Source organism: Eurosta solidaginis, chromosome 5, assembly GCF_040869045.1.
Source record: "Eurosta solidaginis isolate ZX-2024a chromosome 5, ASM4086904v1, whole genome shotgun sequence".
In the NCBI taxonomy this organism is placed as follows: Eukaryota; Metazoa; Arthropoda; class Insecta; order Diptera; family Tephritidae; genus Eurosta; species Eurosta solidaginis.
The window spans coordinates 148,932,216-148,957,381 of NC_090323.1; the positions used below are offsets into that span (position 1 = coordinate 148,932,216).

At 38.0% G+C, this 25,166-nt stretch overlaps 1 protein-coding gene across 17 annotated transcripts in view; it reads left to right on the top strand.

The window, feature by feature from the left end:
- Positions 1-25,166, top strand: part of bol (boule homolog, RNA binding protein) — a 102,330-nt gene that overhangs the window by 6,221 nt on the left and 70,943 nt on the right. For 11 of the 17 annotated variants that reach the window (XR_010953893.1, XM_067791320.1, XM_067791324.1 and 8 more), the window contains exon 1: positions 21,947-22,091. The exons of 2 other annotated variants lie outside the window; for them this stretch is intronic. The gene's annotated coding sequence lies outside the window, so the exon portion shown is untranslated. Of the gene's footprint in view, positions 1-21,941; positions 22,191-22,512; positions 22,531-25,166 lie in introns of those variants that run through there. 4 more of the 17 variants (XM_067791310.1, XM_067791313.1, XM_067791312.1 and 1 more) reach the window with 4 other exon arrangements.

Consider the following 25,166-nt stretch of genomic DNA (forward strand, 5'->3'; position numbering starts at 1 on the left):
AGACGGTAAGGGAAGGATTTAAACTGAGCATAGGACCACTTTTGGTTGTATTTATATCTACTTCTGTTAGTGTGAGTATTCCTGACATAAAATAAAATAAATAATAGTTTAAAAAAACTTAAAAAACACGCTTTTATAGCAAACCTAACTAAGAAATAGAAAATAATTTTCAATTAAAAAGAGTTTATATAACAGTAGTAGAAAGTCAAACAATCGTTTATAGTTAATCACCTCAAAATAAAATTATAATAAAATTTCAGTTATTAGCAGAATAATTTAATTCAGAGTAAAAAGCGTGGGGTGCATTTGACTACATTTCATATCTTTCCTCTCAGATAGTTGCCAATAGAATGATTGTAACATTCAATATCAAGCACCCCACGCTTTTTACTGTGAATTAAATTATTCTGTTAATAACTTAAATTTTATTATAATTTTATTTTGAGGTGATTAACTATAAACGATTGTTTGACCTACTACTGTTATATAAACTCTTTTTAATTGAAAATTATTTTCTATTTCCTAGTTCGGTTTGCTATCAAAGCGTGTTTTTTTAGTTTTTTTTAAACTATTATTTATTTTTAGTTTTTTAGTTCAAGTAATTTTAAAAGTTTTAGTCGAGAGTGATGAAACCTCGAAACGCCAGCGGTCCATGGATGAATCCAACCCCACGGCACCGAAAAGGGCCAAGACGCAGGGAGGCTGGACGCGGTTGTTGTTGTTGTTGTTGTTGTAGCGATAAAGTTGCTCCCCGAAGGCTTTGGGGAGTGTCATCGATGTGATGGTCCTTTGTCGGATACAAATCCGGTACGCTCCGGTACCATAGCACCATTAAGGTACTAGCCCGACCATCTCGGGAACGATTTATGTGGCCACATTAAACCTTCAGGCCATTCCCTCCCTCCCTACCCCCAAGTTCCATGAGGAGCTTGGGGTCGCCAGAGCCTCGTCTGTTAGTGAAACAGGATTCGCCGCGGATAGGTGAGGTTGACAATTGGGTTTGGAGAAGCTATATATTGCGCTGGCAACCTGAAGGGTTGCGCTACACAGCCCCTTGAATCTGGTATTTTAGTCGCCTCTTACGACAGGCATACCTACCGCGGATATATTCTGATCCCCTAACCCGCTGGGGGGGCTGGACGCGGTCTTTCGCCGAAGTTGCCAAGGGTCGGCAGATCATTGGCATTATAGACGAGAGCAGCGAAGATGACAGGATCCCGAAACAACAGTGTAAGTGGATCGAGGCCGCGCTCGCTACGGTGGCCGTTAAGGCTAAAAAGGCAACCCTGGTCCACCGCCATCTTACACCGATGCAGGGTGGTTCCAGGGCAATGTCAAGCTAATTGCCTGTGATGACGCCAGGTCGGTCAACCTCTATAGGGCCGCCGTCACGCTGATAGGGCTGGTAAATCCGGGCGCGCGCCTCTAGGTAGTGGAGGCGCGTGATATCCCCTCACGATCAAGGGCTGAAGCCTGAGTTCCAGTGACGCCAACGGACCTAGCTGACATCCTAGAGCTGCTCCAGGAGTACAACTCGCCACAGGTTTGGAAGTCAAGCCGGATAAAACCGAGCTTGTTCTCTTCACGAGGAGGTACAAAGTACCAAATCGTATACCGCCAAGAATTGCGAGTACGTTCTTAGCGTTTAGCGATCAAGTCAAGTATTTGGGAGTCATTCTGGATAGGAACCTATTATGGAGTGACCATATAGTGGAACAATCCAATAAGGCAGCAATCCTAAGGTGACCTACTGTATTTACACAACCATTGTGCGCCCGCTTCTTCTTGATGGTGCCTTCGTCTGGTGGCCTGCACTAGCTAAATGTACCTATCTTAAAATGCTTCAAAAGGTGCAACGGAGTTCGGAGCTCTGCATTACCGGGGCTCTCGGCTCCACCTCAGATTCCGTTACATACATACATGGATACATAGATACATAGATAGATACAGGCCAAGCTAATAAAAGCGCGTTAAAAAGGGCTCCAGTATGCTCTTTCGTAGATGTGCCATGCATCCACTTCTATCATTAATGAATGCGTTTTTCGCATTATGTGCAAGGTTTCAAATCTATGGCCATTTTGGGCGGTCACAAGTTCAATTGACCTTATGTCCGTTAGCCTTATGTCACCCCACCAACACATTATTGCATTGTCATCGAGCCTTGATACGTGTGCAAAGTTTCAATCAAGCTTATGGCCATTCAAAGTGTTAATAAGGCGAATTGACCTTATGGCCGTTGACCTTATGCCACCACATCATCACATTAATGCATTGTCATCGATCCTTGATACGTGTGCAAAGTTTCAATCAAACTTATGGCCATTCAAAGTGGTAATAAGGCCAATTGACCTTATGGCCGTTGACCTTATGTCACCACACCATCACATTAATGCATTGTCATCGGTCCTTGATACGTATGCAAAGTTTCAAATTAATTAGACTTCTAGAATCCGGTGAAAATTAAGCTCAAAGATTCCGTTACATACAGGCCAAGCTAATAAAAGCGTGTTAATTACAACTTTACAGACTAATTTTCAAATAAGCCCAGCAATGTTATCAGGATTTTTTGGGGATGCGTTTAGGAACTTTTAGAAATAAGACCCGGAAAATTTAGAGGTTAGTGCGGAATCTTTTCGAATAACTTCGTTCATTTCTGGAACTAGTTCTTTTCGGAAAGTTGAAAGAAGTAAGCCGAAAAAGTAACTGATACTGGGTACCAAGGTAGCCGCCGTAGTGTGGGGGTATGGTGCTCCGTCACCACATCGAAGGTCCTTGGTAGAGGTCCCGGGAAAGGCAACATGGAAGCACTTCAGACAAAATTTTTTAAACGGGGTCCCTCCTCGACAGTTGTTTCCCAAACACACCGAGTGTATTTCTGCTATGAAAAGCTGCACTGTGAAAGAGTCGACATACAACCTTTAGGTCCCATTCCGACAATTTTAAGGAAAAATTTAAGAGCACGATAAGTATTTATTTTGCAATTTGCTTCTTTTAATTTAAAACGATTTGATTTATTTATTTTGCCCCAAAGCAAAAGCGAAGTTGGCTGCATTTCCGCCAGCAGGTGACATTTACCATCTGTCAGAAATGCATGATATAATAAAATGGGTGACATGACAGATTAAATATAAGAACATTACAACTCGGCCAATCTGACTTAATGATTGACCTCAATCAGCTGAGGTTGTGTGACCTGTTGCAGTTGGTGACTGAAGTGGGTCTTGTTCATCATTATTAGGCAGGCACCAGTTACGAATTTTCATAGCTTCAACAATGCCGTCATATGGCAGATGTGTCAGTTGGCAGTTATCTATATCCCTTATGACATAACGATCATTCGGTAGTACTTTGTGTATAACATAGGGGCCCCTATATTTTTGAACGAGTCTCTTATTAGTTCCTACCGTGGTATCCACGTGCCTAATGACTACAAAATCTCCTACTGAATAGGTTTTTGCCGGAACGCTGTGTTTCGAAAAATATTAGTAATTATACTCTTGAGAACGTTCTATATTTCTAAGTGCCTTTTGCCTATTTTCCTCATGGTCTCTAGTGGTTTCATCCACTAGTTTGTCTTCCATAGATTCGGTAAATTCATCCACGACACTACCTCTTTGATTTACCCCAAAGAGTAAAACGCTAGGCGAGTTTTTCGTAGTACTATGAATACTGTTGTTTAGAGCATATTCTATTTGAGGCAACTTGGCGGTCCAGTCGGAGTGTTCCACGGACTCAGTAAGTTTACTCAACATCGTCTTGAGGACACGATTTACTCTCTCGACCTGTCCATTTGCTTGCGGTGATGCTACTGCAACCTTCACATGGCTTATATTTCTTTTCGATAAGTAGTCACTAAACTCGAGGGACGTAAAGCAAGTTCCGCGGTCAGTTATGATACGTCTGGGGCGGCTATAGTAAGAAAAATATTTATCTAGTGAGCAGCACACTTCTTTTGTACTCGTGGAATTAACCGGATATAATTTTAAAAATTTTGTGAATGCGTCAATCACGACTAAATATGTTTGCGTTTTGATTTAATCGCTGGCAAGGGACCGAAGTGGTCTAAGTAAATGGTGTAAAATGGTATTGTTTTTTTAGGAATACTAAACATGTTATGCTCATTGGAACGAGCTTGGGCAGAGTACACAATACACTTAAGACAATTCTTAATGAACCGGTCAACTTTATCCCTCATACTTTCAAACCAATAAGTCTTGCGTATTTGATTATAACATTTCTCTGTTCCTAAATGGCCAAATTTCTCGTGAGTTGTGCGGATTACATTTTCCTCCATCTCTGAAGGTATACAAAGCATAATCTTCTCGCCAATTCTCCTACACACTAAACCGTCCACTAGTTCATACCCTATGACTTCCTCTTTCTCCAGTTTGATCATGAGCATCCTGAGCTTCTCGTCTCGGTTCTGAGCAATTTGGATCTGAACATCCAGATCATCCAAGTCTACAGCGGCCACTAACTCACTTTCAACTTCGTCAGACCAGGATTGCGAATCAACAAGTTGAGAATACTGACGACTGTTAATACTGCTTTCATTGGACTTTGAAATGAAATTTATGGAATCGTATTCTCTTTCCAACAACGGACTCCGGCTTAACGCGTCTACATGGCCCAGATTAGCTCCAACCCGATGCTGAATAAAACAATCAAAATTTTCCAGCTCCAATGCCCACCTAGCTATTCCTGGATTTATCTGTTTCTTATTTGGGGTCATAGTGAGTGAGTTGCAATCTGTTATGATTTTAAATGGCACACCTAAATATATTCTAGATCTGCGGAGAGCATATATGATCGATAGGGTTTCTAGCTCAAAGCTATGATATCTAGACTCGGCTGGTGTCGTTGTTTTGAAAAAGTACGCTATTGGATGAAATTTCCCATCGTCCTGCTTTTGTAGAAGCACAGAACCAAAGCCCTGACTGCTTGCATCACAATGAAGTTGTGTTTCACGTTTGCGATCATATATTGCTAACAGCGGTGAACTTACTAAAATATTGCGTAATTCCTCAAATGCCTTGAAACATTCCCTTGAAAACCTAAATTCAGCATCCTTGCGTAGTAAATCCAAGAGTGGCTTAGCGATTTTAAAAAAAGAAGGGACACATTTTCGAAAATAAGAAAACAAACCAATACAAGAGCGGAGCTCTTTATGATTCTTTCGGACTGGGTAATTCGCAATTGCCTTAATATGGATCCTCGAAGGCTGTGTTCCTGAAGGAGTAACTTGATAACCCAAATACTCAATGACGTTGTAGCAAAACTTGCACTTCCTAAGCTTAAGTTCCAAATTAATAAGTCCTCCTAAGCACTTTACGTAGGATCTTAATATGACTTTCAAGATCACTTGACGCTATTAATATGTCATCAATATACATAATGATTTCTTTTGCATCAATTAGGTCTCGGAAGATGTTATAGACAAATCTCTGAAAATTAGCCGGTGCATTCTTTAACCCAAATGGCATTCTAAGGTACTCGAATTGCCCATGTGGTGTGACAAAAGATGTTAATGGAATAGATCCCTCATCCATTGCTAACTGATTGAACCCATCTTTCAAGTCCAAGAGAGTGAACCACTTTTTCCCCGACATATAATCTATACAATCGTCTATTAGGGGCAATGGAAAATTGTCGCGTACTCTTTTCTTATTCAAAGCTCTGTAATCGATGCACATACGAGTTTCGCCACTCTTTTTTTTTACCAGGACAATCGCAGAAGCATAAGGGGAGTTACTAAGTCGTATAATTTCGCGTTTCATTAAATCATCAGTGATCTTTTGTACCTCTTCCCTATCCTTAAACGATAATTGTCTTGGCAAAGAATAGAAAGGTATATCATCCGTTGTTCGGATTGTCATTTTATAGTCATACGTTTTTTATACCTTTCATGAAAATGAAATGGTATATTAATTTCGTCACGAAACCGAAAATTGTAAGTCCTTAAAGGAAAATAGATAGACCCACCATTAAGTATACCGAAATAATCAGGTTGAAGAGCTGAGTTGATTTAGCCATGTCCGTCTGTCCGTCTGTCCGTCTGTCTGTTTGTATGCAAACTAGTCCCTCAATTTTTGAGATATCTTGATAAAATTTGGTGAGCGGGTGTATTTGGGTGTCCGATTAGACATTTGTCGGAACCGACCGGATGGGACCACTATAGCATATATCCTCCATACAACCGATTTTTCAGAAAAAGAGGATTTTTGTAATATCTTACCCAATTTAACAGATTGAAGCTTCAAACTTCACCATATACTTTCGTATATTGCACATATTCTTGCCTGAAAAAATTGATGAGATCGGTCGTATATATAGTATATATCCCCCAAAACCGATTGTTCAGATAAGGAACTTTTCGTAATTACTGCCCCATTTTAAGAGCTAGAGGCTTCAAATTTCAACGAATGCTTAGGTATATAGCATATATTGTTGTCTGAAAAAATCATAAAGATCGGTGGTATATATAGTATATATATGGTGGTATATATAGTATATATATATAGTATATATATATATATATATTTTCGCAAATTTTAGCCCCATTTTAACATCTAGAAGCTTCAAATTTCACCGTATACTTACGTATATAGCATATATTGTTGTCTGAAAAAATCATAGAGATCGGTTGTATATATAGTATATATCTCATACAACCGATTGTTCAGATAAGAAACTTTTCGCAATTTCTACCCCATTTTAACAGCTATAAGCTTCAAATTTCACCGATTGCTTACGTATATACCATATATTGTTGTCTGAAAAAATCATAGAGATCGGTTGTATATATAGTATATATCTCATACAACCGATTGTTCAGATAAGAAACTTTTCGCAATTTCTACCCCATTTTAACAGCTATAAGCTTCAAATTTCACCGATTGCTTACGTATATAGCATATATTGTTGTCTGAAAAAATCATAGAGATCGGTTGTATATATAGTATATATCTCATACAACCGATTGTTCAGATAAGAAACTTTTCGCAATTTCTACCCCATTTTAACAGCTAGAAGCTTCAAATTTCACCAAATGCTTACGTATATAGCATATATTGTTGTCTGAAAAAATCATAGAAATCGGTTGTATATATAGTATATATCTCATACAACCGATTGTTCAGATAAGAAACTTTTCGCAATTTCTACCCCATTTTAACAGCTAGAAGCTTCAAATTTCACAAAATGCTTACGTATATAGCATATATTGTTGTCTGAAAAAATCATAGAGATCGGTGGTATATATATTATATACTTCATATAAACTGCCATTTTTGCCCCTTTTTTACGGCTAGAAGCTTCAAAATTCATCAAATTTCATCAAATAGTTACGTTTACGTCATATATTTTTGAAATACGTGATTCGTAGTCATAGTTTTTACATGCAGACCACAAAAAACGTGAAGCTTTGCATCCTCACACAGATTACCTACCTATTTTTTATTTTATATTTATCTTAAAAATCGTTTAGATATGTTCAACTTTCACTAAATGCTTACGTGTATAGCATATATTGTTGTCTGAGAAAATCATAGATACCGGTGGTATATATAGTATATATCCCATACAACCGATTGTTCAGATAAGAAACTTTGCACAATTTCTTCCCCATTTTAACAGCTAGAAACTTCAACTTTCACCAAATGCTTACGCGTATAGCATATATTGTTGTCTGAAAAAATCATTGAGATCGATGGTATATATAGTATATATCTCATACAACCGATTGTTCAGTTAAGAAACTTTGCGCAATTTCTGCCCCTTTTTAACAGCTAGACGCTTCAAATTTCACCATATGCTTACGTATATAGCATATATTGTTGTCTGAAAAAATCATAGAGATCGGTTGTATATATAGTATATATCTCATACAACCGATTGTTCAGACAAGAAACTTTGCGCAATGTCTACCCCATTTTAACAGCTATAAGCTTCAAATTTCACCGATTGCTTACGTATATAGTATGTATTGTTGTGTCAAAAAATCATAGAGATCGGTGATATATATAATATATACATATATGATGGTATATATAGTATATATATTTTTTTTACGATTTCAGCCCCATTTTAACAGCTAGAAGCTTCAAATTTCACCAAATGCTTAGGTGTATAGCATATATTGATGTCTGAAAAAATCATTGAGATCGGTGGTATACATAGTATATATCTCATACAACCGATTGTTCAGATAAGAAACTTTGCGCAATTTCTGCTCCGTTTTAACAGCTAGAAGCTTCAAATTTCACAAAATGCTTACGTATATACATAGCATATATTGTTGTCTGAAAAAATCATAGAGATCGGTGGTATATATATTATATACTTCATATAAACTGTCATTTTTGCCCCTTTTTTACGGCTAGAAGCTTCAAAATTCATCAAATTTCATCAAATAGTTACGTTTACGTCATATATTTTTGAAATACGTGATTCATAGTCATAGTTTTTACATACAGACCACAAAAAACGTGAAGCTTTGCATCCTCACACAGATTACCTACCTATTTTTTATTTTATATTTATCTTAAAAATCGTTTAGATATGTTCAAATTTCACTAAATGCTTACGCGTATGGCATATATTTTTGTCTGAGAAAATCATAGATACCGGTGGTATATATAGTATATATCCCATACAACCGATTGTTCAGATAAGAAACTTTGCGCAATTTCTTCGCCATTTTAACAGCTAGAAGCTTCAAATTTCACCAAATGCTTACGTGTATAGCATATAATGTTGTCTGAAAAAATCATTGAGATCGGTGGTATATATAGTATATATCTCATACAACCGATTGTTCAGTTAAGAAACTGCGCAATTTCTGCCCCTTTTTAACAGCTAGACGCTTCAAATTTCACCATATGCTTACGTATATAGCATATATTGTTGTCTGAAAAAATCATAGAGATCGGTGGTATATATATTATATACCTCATATAAACTCTAATTTTTGCCCCCTTTTTACGGCTAGAAGCTTCAAAATTCATCAAGTTTCATGAAATAGTTACGTTTACGTCATATATTGTTGAAATACGTGATTAGAAGTCATAGTTTTTACACGCAGACCACAAAAAACCAGAAACTTTGCATCCTCACACAAAGTACCTACCTGTTTTGTATTTTATATTTATCTTAAAAATCGTTAAGGTATGCAGATCTGTTCACTATATATTTCTTATCTTATACATCCGATTATTCGGAGATTACGAACGGGATAAGATTATTGTTCAGCCCCATTCATGAAAGGTATGAAGTCTTCGGCACAGCCGAAGACAGTCCCGTTCTTACTTGTTTTCAATTGATGTAGGCGATAAATATTCACTAGACAACACTTCCATTACTACCCCCTCTTTCTCGTTTAGCCAAACTGGGCCCTATATCTATTTCCCACTGAAAAACACTTTCATCTATTGCTCCTATCTCTTTCACAGCTGAATCAAACAGATCCGTCATATCATAGGGGCAATTGCCCATTTCTTTTGAGTCCTGCTTATTATGATCACATCTGTCATATACTTCACTTAATGTAGGATTATTACCATCTAATTTAACACTTAAGTCACCATCAACAAATTTATTAACAATCGAATCAGATATGTGTTTTTTCGGATCTTCTTTATTTAATTCAGTATTTCTAGAAGGTACCTTTTGTTTTATGTTTTTATTAAATTCATTTGATATTTCATTTAATTGTATTAAGTGAATGTTAAATTTTTGCAAAAAATCTCGACCAAGAATTAATGGAAGAGTTAAAGTTTCATCTGGAACTATTATTACATTAATACTTCCAATTAATTTACGAAAATAAATTGCACACAATGCTGTGCCAAAAGAATATATGCTTCTTTTACCAACGCCAACGAATTGTGTAGGCTTTGCCCGAAATGACAGCTTAACAAATTTTTCAGCAACTGATCTTTGCATAAGGCTAATAGAACTACCGAAATCGAAAAGAGAGATGATATTTGTAAAAGCTGTACATCTGTTTCGATTTTTACCGTAAAAGGCCACACTTACCTCTTGCTGAGATTCTAAAGGAACATAGTCATCTATGTATACGGCTGTAACTTGAGATGTTTGGGTTTTCTTATTTGGGCAATTGCGATGCATATGTCCTATTTGGTGGCAAATAAAACGTGACCTGGCTGGGCGTTGCGGCTTTGGGCAGGCACTTTGTTAATGCTCGAATCGCGAGCAGTTGAAACAACGTACAGTGGAAAGATCTTCAGTAGCGTTTGCCTTTACCTTGTATTGATACCTCTGTGCTCAATGGTTTGCGTACACCAACGCTGTGACGACGTTGCTCGTAACGTTCCATTCAGCGTATGAGTTCGCTTATAGTATTAGCGCCATACAAGATGCTTATATTGTTGCTGCTGTCTAGGATTCCGTCCACTATAATGTCTACCAACTGCTGCTCCATTATCTCCGATTGATTGCATTGCCACCACATAACTGACACACGATTCTGACGTTTTAGTTTGCGTAACCGTAGCTGGCGATAGACCTCCTGTCGAGAGCAATTACGGCGGAACATTGCGCATAATAAAAGCTTCAACGTGGAGTAATCCGTTATGCCTTGGTTCAAAACGAATTCTTTCGCTGTCCCAGTCATGCATCGGCTCAATGCTAGGCATTTATGTTTTTCATTGTAGTTGTTAGCATCAGCATAGTCTTTAAACTGTAAAAACCACCGATTTATATCGTAGTGATTATCGCCACTAAACTTCGGGACTGCTGCATCAAGTTCGTCGAAATGGATGTACTTTCCTATGCGCACGACCGGGCCAGACTCCAATTGCTGGACTACACATTGGAGCTCCATTACTTCTTTACGTAGCTTCAACAATCTTAACTGCTCTTCAAGGTGGTTTATTTCTCCACTTGATGGTGTGACTTCAAGGCCAACAGATACGTCAGAAGCAATAGTTGGGCTTATGGCATAGTTTGCAGCGGATTCATTCATATGAGGCTGAGTGGAACCATACCAGGCAACGTTGTTAGTATTCTCACTGGACATTACTACGGTCCCACCAGAGGCATCGGACAGCATAACAGGGGGTGAATTATGATGTACAGCAGTAGTAGTAACAGCGGGCAATGTAGTGGCAGCAACAGCGTTAAAAACAGGCAATATAGTGGCGGAGGAGGCAGGTGATGTAGTGGCAGAGGCAGCGGTAACGGCAAGAAATGTAGTGGCAGCGGCAGCAACAGGCAATTGAGCAGCGGTGAGAACAGGCGCTATAGTAAGAGCGGCAGCGGCAGCAATTTGGCAGCGTTGACAACAGGCGCCATAGTGGCAGAGGTAGTGACAGCAGACAATGTATTGCCAAAAGTACTAGTTACAGCGGTCGATGAAATGGCAGAGGCAGCAGGAGCACCAGGAGCAGGCGGAGGTACAACGATGGTGCTATTTTCAGAATCCTTAGGTTTTCTTTGTGTACCTGTAGATTTCTGCTCCACTGTCGATGCGCTTGATGTATTAAAACATGTGAGCGACATTTTCAATTTTTTTCGTTATGGTTCGAGTTTTCCTTCTAATATTTATTTATGCGAATAGAGGGTAGCACCCCACACCTGAGGATGCAATTTTTTTTCTTTTAATTTAAAACGATTTGATTTATTTCTTTTGCTTTATTTTTTATTTGAACAACCTCTGCTTTTCGCTGTCACCGGAAGAAAAAGGCCCCAGAGCAAAAACGAAGTTGGCTGCATTTCCGCCAACAGGTGACATTTACCATCTGTCAGAAATGCATGGTATAATAAAATGGGTGACATGACAGATTAAATATAAGTACATTACAATTTATTGAGTTTTTGTTTGGATACCCGGATAATTTCGCCATTATATCACAACTTCTAGGGAATCTGATTAGTATGTCTTTTGGATGATTTTGAAACTCGTCTCGTTATTCATATCTGATTTTGTACCATCATAGGTTGTTGCTATGTAACCAGCTCAGTCCCTGCTTGGAATAAACTTTTGCCATGTTAGGTATAGTTTTTAGAGTTGATCTTCTTCTGATCGTGAAAAAGACACTCCTTCAAAGTTTTGAGTAGTACTATCGATGTTGATGGTCCTTTGCCAGATATATATTTGGTACCTTCCGATAACAAGCACCATGAAGATAGTTGACCGATCATCTCGGCAACAATTTAATATGCCCATGTTCAACCTTCTAGATCATTATGCTTTATTATTATTATGCTCATGGTTAGCTGATTTGTTATTGAGTGTGTAGGTCGGCTAACTTAAGCTTGTTGCCCTGAATATAAATATTTCACACTGATATCCGAACTTGCCCTATTTTAAATGGAGCTACGAATATAAAAATACATTCATACATACTACATTCAAACATGTTTACGGACATACATATATAATTATACAACGTTACATAAATTTTAATGGACGCTTCGCTTTTTTTACTTGGGGGTTATCATTATAGATTTGATAGTGATTGGAGATATTTTATAAAAAATTGCATTTCTATCATTATTTTGTTAAAACATACACACATATATGTACATATGTGTATGTATACACCTACATACATACATATATCCCGTCTAAGCTACTGTTGCGTTGCACATGCTTCAAAAAATATAATAAGATTTTTAAATTATTAAGCTAATTTTCATCGCAACGAATGTTAGACTCACTATGTACATACATATGTACACAACTTTCTTACCCACCAAAAAAAATTTAATCTTATATAAAACTTATTTCATTGATTCGTTTTGTTATGTTGATTTTTCGACAGGGTTGTTAATTGATGTATGTGTATTAGGACGATTTTCTTTTTAAAATCGTTCCAATATACATTTTGTTCATTTCTTTTCTGTCAGATTTGTCATACAAGCTTTGTTCTTTTTGGGTTCAGAAAATAAATGAAGGATGATATGAAACATTCATTTTCTCTCAATTCGCTTCCAAGAATTGGTATCAAATATTCGTTTTCAAGAATGGGGCTTAAATGACAGCTGGTTATTAGGGTGGAAAAAAGGCGCAGCGTGCCTAAACTATCTGTGCAGCTGTTAGGTGTCTGAAAAATTAAAAAAAAAATAAAAAATTTAATCAATAATAATCCTTAAAATTATTGTTCTGTCCTTGAGCTCGAATTCGAACCTGGGATTCCTTATCAATAGACCGATAATAAATCTGAAATACCCTTCGGAAAAAAATGCCAAAAACAATGCAAATTTCAAAAGAGCCCTGTAATTTATCCTTTGTCAGACTAAAATTGACTGGCCTACTCAAAACAGTTCAAATTGGTTTTTGTAGCTTTAGTTACAAAATTCATAGAAGTTTATTTTTAAATATCGAAAAAAAACTTTAATTGACAAAATTAAAAAAAAATTACCACTATTAGGTTTCTGTTCACTACTGTTCGATAACCCGCCCGAGTTTATTGGTATCCAAAGTCACCCTTGATTTTGAAAGATAACCAGCTACACTGTCCATGGAATTTCTGCGAATAAGATCTTTCTAATGTATATTGGAACGATTTTTCGTCATCCCTTGTCAAATTTGGTTTCGATACAACCCGGTTTCGGCGTTGTGCGATCATCAGTCTCGATTCTCGATTTTGCGAGAGAACGAAAATCGACACTGATGGCACAACGCCGAAACCGGTTTGTATCGAAATCAAATTTGACAAGGGATGACGAAAAATCGTTCAAATATACATCATTTACCCACCCTGTCGAAAAATCAACAAAACAAAATAACATCTTTCTGTTTTTACGGCCTCCCGATGGAACGGACTTTCGCGGATAACCCGCCCGAGTTTATTGGTATCCAAAGTCACCCTTGATTTTGAAAGATAACCAGCTACACTGTCCATGGAATTTCTGCGAATAAGATCTTTCTAATGTATATTGGAACGATTTTTCGATATCGAAAATTACGAAAAATGAAAAAAATGCCATAATTCTATACCAAATACGAAAAACAGGGATGAAACATGGTGATTGGATTGATTTTTTGACGCAAAATATAACTTTAGAAACAACTTTGTAAAATGGGTGTGACACCTACCATATTAAGTAGAAGAAAATGAAAAAGTTCTGCTGGGCGAAATCGAAAGCCCTTTGAATCATGGCAGGAATACTGTTCGTGGTATTACATATATAAATAAATTAGCGGTACCCGACAGATGATGTTGTGGGCCACCCTGGTCCACATTTTGGTCGAAATATCGAAAACGCTTTCACATATACAACTACCACCACTCCCTTTTAAAATTGTTATTAATACCTTTAATTTGACACCCATATTGTACAAACACATTATAGAGTCACCACTGGTCCACCTTTATGGCGATATATCGAAAAGGCGTCCACCTATAGAACTAAGGCCTACTCCCTTTTAAAATACTCATTATCACCTTTCGTTTGATACGCATAATGTACAAACGCGTTCTAGAGTCAACCCTGGTCCACCTTTATAACGATATCCCGAAAAGGCGTCCACCTATAGAACTAAGGCCCACTCCCTTTTAAAATACTCATTAACACCTTTCATTTGATACCCATATCGTACAAACAAATTCTAGAGTCACCCCTGGTCCACCTTTATATCGATATTTCGAAAAGGCGTCCACCCATAGAACTAAGACCCACTCCCTTTTAAAATACTCATTAACACCTTTCATTTGATACCCATATCGTAAAGAAATTCTAAAGTCACCCCTGGTCCACCTTTATGGCGATATCTCGAAAAGGCGTCGACCTATAGAACTAAGGCCCACTCCCTTTTAAAATACTCATTAACACCTTTCATTTGATACCCATATCGTACAAACAAATTCTAGAGTCACCCCTGGTCCACCTTTATATCGATATTTCGAAAAGGCGTCCACCCATAGAACTAAGGCCCTCTCCCTTTTAAAATACTCATTAACACCTTTCGTTTGATACCCATATTGTATAAACGCATTCTAGAGTCATCCCTGGTCCACCTTTATGGCGATATCTCGAAAAGGCGTCCACCTATAAAACTAAGGCCCACTCCCTTTTAAAATACTCATTAACACCTTTCATTTGATACCCATATCGTACAAACAAATTCTAGAGTCACCCCTGGTCCACCTTTATGGCGATATCTCGAAAAGGCGTCCACCCATAGAACTAAGGCCCACTCCCTTTTAAAATACTCATTAACACCTTTCATTTGATACCCATATCGTACAAACAATTTCTAGAGTCACCCCTGGTCCACCTTTATGGCAATATCTCGTAAAGGCGTCCACCTATAGAACTAAGGCCCACGCCCTTTTAAAATATTCATTAACACCTTTCATTTGATACCCATATCGTACAAACAACACATTCCAGGGTTACCCTAGGTTCATTTTCCTACATGGTGATTTTCCCTTATTTTGTCTCCATAGCTCTCAACTGAGTATGTAATGTTCGGTTACACCCGAACTTAGCCTTCCTTACTTGTTTTTTGTTGTTTTTTTTTGTTTCTTGTACGTACGTTTTAGTACCATTTCTTTGCTTGATTCGTATGGTTTTGGCTATTTTGGCAACATCTCTTGTTCATTTGGATCGGTTTTTTTAAATTAGGGATAGAAAATTGTTCTCCAACTGAACGTCTGCTGACCCCATTTGGGAGGCCACTTTTTGGCTTGTGCTTAACTAAGCCACCTTCCACCAAGCTCAAAACCGTTCTTTGGACAGTGTCATAGGCTTTGCCAACTCGTAGGCCTTCTCGTTACCTTTTGCCCCTTTATGACCAGGAATTCAGTACAGATGAATGGCCCGGCCTGACCGAAGTCTCTCCAATGCTTCTTTGCATTCCAGATGACCTACTGTTTGAAATTATTTCCTTGATCGCCGCCTGACTATGACGTTTTCTCCAGTATTCTGCTCCTTTCTTCACGGCTACAATTTCCGCCTGAAAGATCTTGCCGCATGTAGGATTTATTTTTTGTTTCTGGATCGACACAGTAAACAGCAGACCCGACCCGAGTCTAACTTTATCTATTAGCAGAGCAAGCAACGCTATCGTCGTATTTTTATGGCTTATTACATTTTTTGCTGGGTATTAAACATACATAAATACGCTTTGATTTTGGGAGCACATTCAATTACTACTCTCGTCTGGGTGTTTTATGCCCAGTGGCGTGAATCTTCATTACATAATCAGTCGCTGCTGGATTACTGGTTCCCTGAGAGCAAGATCAACCTGCGTACCAAGCTTAGCGCCAAACTTTTTTCGAGAATCTGACTAAGATTTGGTTACACCCGAACTTAGACTCCCTAATTTTTGAGGTTTTTTTTATATTTATTTTTCTTGCTGAAAATTATGGAGCAATAAAGTTCCCAGGGCCGTTATTATGTAATTCGAAATTTCTTTCGAGTTTGGAAAAAAGTATCTAATATGATATTCGAATGGAGTTACAGAAAAAGCCTTAGGCAAACAAAAAAATCTCCAAACGGGACGAATATTCATTACGTTTTAGATAACACTATTGTTTCTTCAACAAAAAATTGTAGCATGGCATTTCACACTTCGACTTGAACGTATTCTACGTCAAAAACGAAACCTACAGCGCTGGCCACAAATATGTAAATTCTCATGCTCACAAGGCCAGTTGAAACTTGGTTATATATACGACGCAAGTATATATATGATACTATATATGTACATACTACACTCCCAACAATTTCAATTATTGTTTTCATACAAAGTAAACAAAAGAAAACAAAACCACTTTCGCATTTCGCTGGTGCCTCCCACACTGTGAAAGGTATTTTGTCCCAGCCTTAGGCGGACGGAAAATCGTACACCCACAAGCGTACATGTATAGCTATGTATGCAAGTGTAGTATATACTGCTTTTACGACCCCCATAAACTACAGATCAATACATATATATTATGTATATATGTAAGTAGTATACCAATGCCGCCTATACACTCATCTTTTCGTTTATTACTAGATGATTGTTCTCGGCACGTTAGTGTAACGTTAGAGCTTTGTGATAGGAAACAACAAAAACACATGGGAGACAGAAAATTGTGGTTAAAATGAGCATTGGAGCGCACATGTTAGTGTTTCATTGGAGAGCAGCGTTCTTTTTTTTTTAAGAAATATGAATAAAAACAAAATATTGGGTGAGAATTTGTCAAAACGCTTTTTATTCTCCTATGTATATGTATTTGATTGTACAATGCAATATTTTAACATTTTACGTTGCGAAAATCGTAAAGATAGTTTTATGATGTTTGAATTTGATTTACCTGCAAATCTGCCAAATAACGGCAAGTAAGTTAAAGCGGCGAAAATATAGCTCTTAAATGAGGGCTTTCGGTAAACGCAATTTTTTTGATACGTTGTCAACATGTTTCCAGTTGAGTGATTGAAAATTTGTTCTAGGAACGGCGAGCTGAGCCAATTGCAAATAGATGTTATCACTCAACGATTGATCAACAGATGTGTTGGCTGAAAGTGCCCACTTTACGGGTTTGGTTAATTTTGAAAAATCTTAATGATATTGTTACGAATATTAGCAAAACTAAGGGGTGCTGCTATCTTTAAGCCGATGCTAAACAGTGATATCATGCACATCCATAGATCAATCATTATGTATCTACATAAACAAAACAATAATTGCGTCTACACATATGTACCATGTATTCCGTTCTTGTCTTTTCGCGCGAGTGGACGTCCAGTGTCATCCTCAACTCAACGTCGATTTTTTCAGACCTTTTTGCGTTGAGTTGAAAATCAAAATAGGCCTCAGGGTTGGCTTCTGGGCTTCCCTCGGGCTTTTTGGCGAAGTTAGGAGATGCAGTGCCTCCCTGACCAGGAGTTAGGGCGGTTTATGCACTCCTAATAGGAATATGTACCATGTACGTATACGAGCAGCGGAGAATCAATGCACAAACACATGCATATATCTGTGATACTCCTGAAAGTATGCAATGAGAGAAGCTATAAAATCGTGCAATTGTAGTTACAGCTGAAAAGTTTGAGAGCTGATGGCATCTAGTAGATTCTGGAAGCGCCTAGAAGATGTGAACGTTGAAATCAGAGAGTATAAAAGGCGGCAAATGTAGATGCGCTGGAATTCAGTTTGATTTGAGCTATCAAGCAGTTTCGATTAAGACGCTATCTTGGGAGCCAAAGCAGTATTATTTTGAAAGTCAGTTCATTTAAGCTATCAGTTTAGTTATTAAGCCAGCTAGTTGCAAAGTATAAGTGTTATTGTGAAGTACTTTAATAAAGGCCATTTTTCCATTATTCAATATCGGAGTTATTTATTCAACAGTTTAGTGATACGAACTTAGCAAAAAGGGCAAATAAGAGGATTTGCATGTAAATTCGTTACAATATTCAGTATGAAGACTTCTTGGCACTCACCTGGCTAAAAACGCGATCGTTCAGTAAACTTTTAATGCCTCCATAATAACCAAATTGCATGTGTGAATTGAACTGGCTACTCCTGGTTAAACATTTTATATTGTTTTTTTAAAGTTGAGTGTCTACGAAATGGATTAAGGGTCACGCCCACTTATATATGTCGGAATCCTTAATGATATATCTAGCAATAATGTATTGCCAGAGCGGAACAATGGTGGTACACTTGTTGGGAAAAACAATTGCTTGGTAAAACACTTGTCAAATAATACCTGTTGGAGAAAAGTAACTACGCGATATTGTAAAGTAAAATTATAGTGAGCTAGGAAAGGTGAATAGGAAGCCTTGAAAAGCAAAATGTTTTTTAGGACAGCGTAGACAAGTTGTACACGCGGAGAATAATAAAAAGTGTAACCACCGGCGTACGGATCAATTTAGCTGGCCAAAAGTCGATTTTTCAAAATATTCAAATTTTTTTAAATATACTCCCTGGCGTTCCTAGATGTCCACTGAATAGTATACATACCCCAAAACCGATCTGCAACGTCAACGGAGCTAACCGCGCACATCTAAAGTTGTATACAAATTGTGTGCAATTCGATGTATTTTTGGATTAAAAAGCAATATACGCTTCTAACCTGAATGTTTGGTTTAGATTTATTCAAATCTAGTTACATTTTCTTTTAGGGCAGGTAAATGTGTTTTTAATTCATATGTTAGATTTTTTATACCGCATGTTTAACTGAGTTATTCTACTTGTAATACTACTACTTTTCAGTATTAAATTTTTTAAAACCGTTGCAAACAAAAAGATTTATCTTTTTTTCATGGCATATCATGTCAGTAATTTTATGGCAATACATAAGCTTGTCTTTGTTTCAAAGTTTAATAACAAAAACGGCTGCGCATACCCGCGATTTTTTGAGTGGTGATCAATTTTGTAAGAGACTGATACCTCTATTGGCAAAAGGTGGCAACATTGTGAAAACATCCTCAGTGGCAACACCTAGGTGAGAAGTCTTAAAATGTAATACTATATATGTAGATGCACCAAATTTGATTAAAATTGGTTAAGCCGTTTCCGAGATGGTAATGGATATACAAAGAAATATAAAAAAGAAGGTGAGGTGGCAACCCTAAGTGGAAACCCTACTTAAAAGTGTCAATAGAAATGCGGAGTAAAATACCTTTCGTTTGATACCCATATTGACATACATATATCATGTAATGGCAAAAAATTACCTCGGGTCCCTCTGAAACCGGAAGCTCGATCCATAGCAATTCTGCGCGAAATACCCTGTATTTACTGTCAAATAAATATTTCCTTTCATAACAATGCAGTGAGACAACCACTTTTTTAACAGAAATAACTGCTGTTTTAGTTTTAGCCAGCTACATTGATCAAATACCCCAACGTGCGGCGCATCGCTACATATCAGAAGAGGAAAATAATTATTATGGAAGATTCGACATATATAAGATTTTCAAATGAATGATAGGTAATATCTACACGCGAAAGATAGCTTTACATGGACACATTTTGACTCGAAGCGTGTATTTCCCTGCGTTTTGGGAGCGGTGACTCGAAATAAAACTGACCAGGGTGGAATCACCAGGAGAAGTAAATAGAAAAGTATAAGGTGAATGCTATTTGAAACGGTGCAGGTATATTTTCGTGGGTCAGAATAGTGCATTTCCATAAATCCTGCAAACTGCGCCAACTATCGCGGAATCAGCCTTCTTAGTATCGTATATAAGGTTCTCTCAAGGGGTTGTGCGAAAGATTGAATCCTTTACTTTGACCAGATTTTCACTACACACCAAATCTTGGAAAAAAATAAATAAATGTAAGGCGCGATAACCTCCGAAGAGATTTTAGCCCGAGCTGCTCTTCCAATTTATGCGTGCTCCTTATAAATTTTTCCTACAATTTGGCAGGACTGGACCTATGTACATGTTTCATGCCGACTCCGAACGATATCTGGAAGGCAGATGAGTTTTCACTTAGAAGCTTTTCATGGCAGAAATACACTCGAAATGTTTGAAAAATCACTGCCGAGGGGCGACCCCCCTTAGAAAAACTTTCCAATTGAAAAAAACGTGTTCCTAAAATTTTGATGTTGCTTTGTACTGTGCGTGAACCCAGGACCTCCGGTGGGGTAGGAGGAGCACGCTACCACCAAACCACGGCGGCCCGAGCCCTAGAGAAATAATTGACTTACATCACCTCTTAGTCGAATTAAAAGGCGCCATTGACAGCACAAAAAGGAACTGCCCAAATGCCGCTATGTCTGAATTTGGTTTCCTCGCAAAACTTATTTTGTTGTGCAAAATTACGTTGAGCAACACCATCAGCTCAGTCAGAAATCGGAAGGACCTCCCCAAGCCGTTCGAAATTAAACGAGGTTTCAGGTCGGGTTGAAATGGGTGTCGTACGATTTCTTCGATTGGATGATGCGGTAGAAAATAATACAAGCTGCAGAACTTAACTGCTCTGGAACAATATTCTATAAAAGCGTGCAATTACTGGCGTATGCACGACATTGATATCATCGGCCTGAACGACCGCACCGGAAGTCCTGCTTACTCCAAACTGAAGAAAGAAACGGAAAAGATGGGCTTGATGGTGAATGAGGACAAAACGATGTACTTGCTGTCATCAGGGGTAGAGTCAGCGTATCAACGCCTTGGCAACTACGCTATACAAATTTCAAAATATTAAAAGACTTCGTTTATTTGAGAACCAGCATTAACACAAACAGAACATCAGCTTTGAAATCCACCGAAGAATCACTATTGCCAATAAATGTTACTTTGGGCTGAGTAAGCACTTGGAAAGTAAAGTCCCCTCTCGGCAAACGAATATCATGCTCTAAACGTCACTTATAGTACCCGTCCTGCTATATGGTGCAGAAGCACGGACCCTGACATCAGATGAATCGGCTCTGGGAGTGTTCCAGAAAAAAGTTCTTCGAAAGATTTACGGACCTCTACGCTTTGGTGACGTGGAGAACCAAAGAAGATGTAATGATGAGCTGTACGAGTTTTACGCAGACATGAACATAGTTCAGCAAATTAAAACACAGCGGATACGTTGTATTGAAAAGTATTGCTTAACGAAACCCGCCTTTGGAAGCAAAGAAAGAGGGGCCCCACTCCGTTTGAAAGACCAGGAGGAAATCGATTTAAGATCCCTTTGTGAAACAAATTGGCGCCAGTTAACCCAACGAGGAAGCGACTGGGCGCTTGAGTTAAATATTAAAAAAATGTATACGCCATATTAAATTAAAATTTCAATTTAATAATCAAAGATATCAAATTTCAACCACTTCACAGTGCAACTTGTCCCACGGTGCGCTAAGGTGCCCTCCCAACACGTATACGCCATGTGGGGAGTGAGATTTTCCATTTTATACATAGTACGTGAAAGCTAGAAATAGATTCTTTTTATAATCTCTTTAACTGCAACTGTTACCTCAACATTCTCTCTCTTACTAGGTAGGTTAATTTTTGGTTGTTGGCTGCATGTGCGCTCTTGCCCAAATGAGTCGTTGTTCTACTGTCGATTGCAACACTTCTGTGCCAGTTTGTTGTTAGTTATTATTTTGCCTTAGCTTTAGTAGCCAAAAAAAAGTAATAATATACAAAACATAAAAAAAAACAAGCAAATATATACAAAATAAAAAGTGAAATACAAAGTACGAAAAACTACATAATGTGCCAAATATAATATAAATAAAAATATATTATATAAATACACAAAACTAAATTTTTTGCAAATCAAACTTCCAATTGTGGTCGATAATATAATAATAGTAATAACAACAGCAACACGAGCAAAAAAATAACAAATTAAATAACAATTGCATGCTTGTAAAAAAACTTGTTAATTTTTGCGCAAAATGTGTCAAAATTTTACAATTTTTTTAGTTTTCTTTTTTTTTAAGTGTTATGTATATGACAGCAACATCCTAATGGGATTTTATGTATACTGATTAGTGGTGTACATCAAGAGGACCAAAAGTGACTGTGTATGTGTGTTTGTATGTTACGAGCGAACGAGTGCCGCAATTTTGAGAGTGAGGACATGCAAGGACGGAAGTGTGTGTGCAAACGGATGAAGGATAACACTGCTTAGTGAGTGCTAAAATGGGAGGGATTTTAATGAAATAAAACTAATAATATTACTGTTGTACTACTAAGCAGGAAATTCATAAAATGAATCCCAGCACTCCGCTCCTCCACTTTCACCACAAGATGAAAAAAGAAAAATTGTGCAGTCGCGTTAAAAAGTTATGAAATTCAATTGCAGAAAGAAAACTCAGCTTCGTATGCAAATATTAAACATTGTTACTTTTGTTTTTGTTATGTTGTTGTGCTACACACAAACACACACACATACATACATACGTCCAATCACAAGTATATACCAATTTCGTTTTGGGCGTCTGCGCCAAGGCGTATTTGATTGTCAATTCTTGGTAATTCCCATAGATGACTTTAGCACACACAAATAGACACATACCAACAACACCAATGTATCTGCATATTGCAACTGCAACTTTTTTATTGCCTAGCACCTCGAATGAAAGCATCCCATTTTTATACCCAGATGGTGTAAATTGAGATGAGCAAAATAGAACAGCGATATCGCTCACCTTTTTGGCATCGGACATTTCGAAAATTGGTACTATGCATAAATGAATATAGATAAACTGATGGAACTTGCCTTATGAAAGTTGTAAATTCAGTTAAATTTTGGAAAATTTAGGCGTGACACCTGCCTGAACTTAGAGAATACAATTTTAACCATTTTCTTGCTAAATGGGCGCTTAACCGTCTTAATAGTTTTAGCTTGCCAACAAAGCCCGAAGGCCGCTTCTGTGTTGCTGCTAACAGCAAGGGATCTTAAATCATTCTCTGCCCGGTCTTTCCAATGAATTGTGGGCCTTCCTCCTCCTCCGTTTTAAAAGGATAGAGGCAACGACAATACCTTCTGGGCCAAACATGGCCTACCCAGCGTAGCCGCTCTATTTTAATTTGCTGGACTATTTTGATGGCGGTTGCCGTGGTTTCCTGGGTATAAACTAATTTAGAAAAAGTTTTCTAGGCGAAGTCGCCCCTTGGCAGTGGGTTGGTAAACAATCTGAAACACTCTAATCGTGAAAGATTCAAATTTGAAGAGAAGCTTGGCATTAATCTTGTATGTATATGTTGTTGTTGTAGCGATAAGGTTACTCCCGAAGGCTTTGGGGGAGTGTTACCGATGTGGTAGTCTTTTGCCGGATACGGATCCGGTAACACAGCACTATCGGGTAACACAGCACCATTAAGGTACTAGCCCCACCATCTCGGGAACGATTTGTATGGCCTCATTAAACCTTCAGGCCATCCCTCCCTACCCCACCCTCAAGTTTCATAAGGAGCTTGGGGTCGCCAGAGCCTCGTCTGTTAGTGAAACCGGATTCGCCGCTCAAAGGTGGGGTTGACAATTGGTTTGGAGAAGCTATATATTGCGCTACACAAGCCCTTGAATCCCTCTCGTATGTATATCGCGCCAAGTTATTATGTTGATGTTTGCCCATGAATAAATCCTCTTCGGTGCTCACCGTCGTCCACGCTTAGCGGTGTATAAATTCTCTGGAAAACTTCTGCTGCTACATCTAGTCAGTCCAAAGTAGCAATTGTTACCAGATTGATTGATGGATGATCAACTTTTTTTCCTTTTAATGCTGGTTCCCAAGTAAACGTCCTCCTTCAAACATTCAAATTATATACCTAAACAATGACGCCGCTGACATGCGCCGATTCGGCTTGTCTAGACATCCTTCTCAATCCTTACGGAGCTGCCGTATTGAATCCGTATGGAGTTGGCAAAATCTCACAAGCTTTGTAGGGTACTCAAATTTGGACTAAACCTCAAAAAATAAAACTCATTTTCACCCTTTAAACATCTGACTCGAAGGCGGATAGAAGGCTCATCATCTTTTCAAATCTCTTATCGTGAGCCTTCTCTATGATTTTTCGTATCATGAAAGTTACTCATATTGTTAAGCCTCCCTATTGCTATTCTCGCTTCGTCACAGTCGGTTGGCGGAACATGTATTCCGTCATCAGGAGTTGGGTCAACGGTTTCATTTTCTTCCTAGCTGTCTATTAATGCGGATAAGTGCTTTTAAGACAACTCCAGCAAATAATGGTCACAATGTCTCCGAGTGGAAGTGTGCGAAGCTCTCATGCATGTTCTCTCAACATAATTTTACCTAAGTAAATAGAAAAGAAACTTGAAAAGTCTCAGGAACAATTCTAAACAATTTCCGTATGCATCAAAGCTTTCAGAGAAGCCCCTTAGGAAATGCAAAGTCATTCCAGAAACAACCAGAGCTTATAATCACTTGCCCACTTTTCCATGGGAGTTTGTCTGAAAAATAATATAATCCTACATTTATACTGGCGATAGTGTAAGAATTTGTTATTATTTTGGATCGATTTTCCGCCATTCCTTCTCAGTTTTGGTTTCGATACAATGCTCACTCTCACTTCCTCTCAGCTTTTATGTTCTGGCAGGGAGCATAATTTCCCCCTCAGTCTTCTAGACAACTTTGCAATTTGTGTGCATATTTACGACCTCCTTCTTTTATCCTCCAATTGATCTTTCCTTCAGCTGCCATTAGTAATGGGAGCTATGTGTAGCGTTAGTAATGTGAGCGTGACTACATTCAGCGCAATATTTTTATTACTTCTAACTGCTTAAACAAGTGTGTTGCTTTTGT